Consider the following 3094-nt stretch of genomic DNA (forward strand, 5'->3'; position numbering starts at 1 on the left):
TGTCTGTCATCTGTCATCAAGCCCCCAACCCAGGATCCCTTATGCTTATTTCTATTTGAACACAGAGACTCCCTCTATTTTTCTCCACTTTTGTAGTAAAATCCATGAACTGAAAATCATTACTGAGGCACATAGCCAAGGCTGGCTTAACATTTTCAACAACCATCCTACATCAGCCTCCCAAATGCTGAAACAATAGGTTTTAGCCAGCATGCCCAGGTTAAGCACTCTAAAGTGAGCCACTTACAGGATGGAGAGATCACTCATAACTTAAGAGCACTGACTGCTCTTCCAGAGGTCCTGAGTTCAATTCCCAGCAACCACGTGGTGGCTCACAACCATCTGTAATGGGATCTGATGCCCTCTTCTTGTGTGTCTAAAGACAACAACAGTGTACTCACATACATAAAATAAATCTTATTTTTTTTTTAGTTTCTTTTTATTATTATTTTTGTTGTTTTGTTTTGTTTTTTCAAGACAGAGTTTCTCTGTATAGCCCTAGCTATCCTCAACTCACTCTGTAGACCAGGCTGGGTTTCTTTTTTTATTAAATTAATAAAACTTATTTTAAAATATACAATTCAGTATTAACATTTTTTTAAAGATTTATTTTATTTATTTTATGTGTATGAGTACACTGTAGCTGTACTGATGGCCGTGAGCTATCATGCGTGTGGCTGCTGGGAATTGAACTCTGCCAGTCCAGCTCACTCCAGCCCCACTTGCTCTGGCGTAATTCACTGTAGCTGTCTTCAGATGCACGAGAAGAGGGCATCAGATCTCATTACCAGTGGTTGTGAGCCACCATGTGGTTGCTGGGATCCGAACTCAGGACCTTCAGAAGAGCAATCAATGCTCTTACCCACTGAGCCATCTTGCCAGCCCCAGTATTAACATTTTTAAGTCATCAAAATAATTTATAATAGTTAAATGTCTCTTAAATATACATGATATCTTCTAAAACTAAAAGTAATATGCACTCAACCAATGTTTTTTGAGATTTATTCATTTATTAAATGTAAATACACTGTAGCTGTCTTCAGACACTACAGAAGAGGCAGTCAGATCTTGTTACGGGTGGTTGTGAGCCACCATGTGGTTGCTGCGGTTTGAACTCAGGACCTTTAGAAGAGCAGTCAGTACTTCTAACCACTGAGCCATCTCTCCAGCCCACTCAGCCAGTGTTGAAAATTTACTTGAAACATTAAACATGATAGAACTAGAAAAAAAATCTCTTCAGAAGTCCTCTATGAAAGGAAATAGTGAGAAGTTCCTGATTAGACAGAAACTATTCCATCTCCAAGAGAAAATACTCAGCGTAACTGTGCCTTCATAGAATGAATTGGATAGTGTTCCTTCTGCTTCTCTTTAATAGTATGAAGAGACTTAGTATTAGCTCTTCTTTGAAGGTCTGATAGAATTCTCCACTAATGTTGGGCGGTGGTGGCGCACGCCTTTGATCCCAGCACTTGGGAGGCAGAGGCAGGTGGATTTCTGAGTTCGAGGCTACCCTGGTCTACAGAGTGAGTTCCAGGACAGCCAGGGCTACACAGAGAAACCCTGTCTCGAAAAACTACAAAAAAAAAAAAAAAAAAAAAAGAGGCAGGCGGATTTCTGAGTTCAAGGCCTACCGAGTGAGTACCAGGACAGCCAGGGTTATACAGAGAAACCCTGTCTCAAAAAAACAAACAAACAAACAAGATTCTCCACTAAACCCAACTGGATCTGGGCTTTTTTTGGTTTGACTGCTTCTTTTTCTTCAGGGATGTGGGGATGTGGTGCTGTTTAGATGGTTTATCTGGCCCTGTTTTAACTTTGGCACCTGGTATCTGTCTAGAAAATTGTTCATTTCATCCAGGTTTTCCAATCATGTTGAGTATAAGCTTTTGTAGTAGGATCTGATTATTTTTTAATTTCCACGGTTTCCATTGTTATGTCTCCCTTTTCATTTCTGATTTTATTAATCTGGATACTGTCTCTGTGCCCTCTGGTTAGTCTGGCTAAGAGTTTATCTATCTTGTTGATTTTCTCAAAGAACCCTAACCCTAGCCATAAAATAAATCAGTTGCCTGGAGAGATGACTCAGAGGTTAAAAGCACTTGTGGCTTTTGCAGATGACTGGCGTTCAGTGCCCTGCATCCATATGGTAGTTCACAATCACCTGTAACTCCAGCTCCACAGGATCTAACACCCTCCTCTGGCCTCTGAAGTCATTACATGCACATGGTGTACAAACATGTGTGTAAGTGAAATATCCATTCACATAAAATAAAATTAATTGGGCTGGCAACATGGCTCAGTGAGTAAGAGCACTGACTGCTCTTCCAAAGGTCCTGAGTTCGGATCCCAGCAACCACATGGTGGCTCACAACCACCCATAATGAGATCTGATGCCCTCTTCTGGTGCGTCTGAAGACAGCTACAGTGAATTACGCTAGAGTGAACTGGCCCGCTCTGGCCAGCAGAGGTCCTGAGTTCAATTCCCAGCAGCCACAAGCATGATGGCTCACAGCCATCTGTACAGCTACAGTGTACTCATACACATAAAATAAATAAAATAAATCTTTTAAAAAATGAAATAAAATTAATTAATTAATTAAAAGTAAAGTAAATGAGTCATTTATAGATTTGTAATATTGCAAAGTTATCCTCTTTCTTTAGTCCCCAAATATTTCCTACTTTTGTTTGGGAATTTTCCAATTTCTTTCTTTTTTTTTCTTTTAAGTATCACAGGTTAACTTCAACATTCATTTTTAAAAGAAGACCTGAAGAGATAGCTCAGAGGTTAAAAGCACTGGTTGCTCTTCCAGAGGTCTGAAGTTCCATTTCCAGAAACCACATTGTGGCTTATGACCATGTATAATGAGATCTGGCGCCCTCTTCAGGCACGCAGGCATACATGCAGGCAGAACACTATACTCATAATACACAAAATAAATAAATAAATAAATCTTTTAAAAAATTCTTCCTCAGTTCCCTAAAAGCTGTGACTCTAGCTCTCAGATATTTTTTATCACTCCAAAGACACCAGCCACTCCATTAAGCAGTTACCACCCGTGTCTTCCTGTTCTCCCAGCCTGTCCATGAAGAAATC

This window comes from Mastomys coucha, unplaced genomic scaffold (assembly GCF_008632895.1).
Source record: "Mastomys coucha isolate ucsf_1 unplaced genomic scaffold, UCSF_Mcou_1 pScaffold21, whole genome shotgun sequence".
In the NCBI taxonomy this organism is placed as follows: Eukaryota; Metazoa; Chordata; class Mammalia; order Rodentia; family Muridae; genus Mastomys; species Mastomys coucha.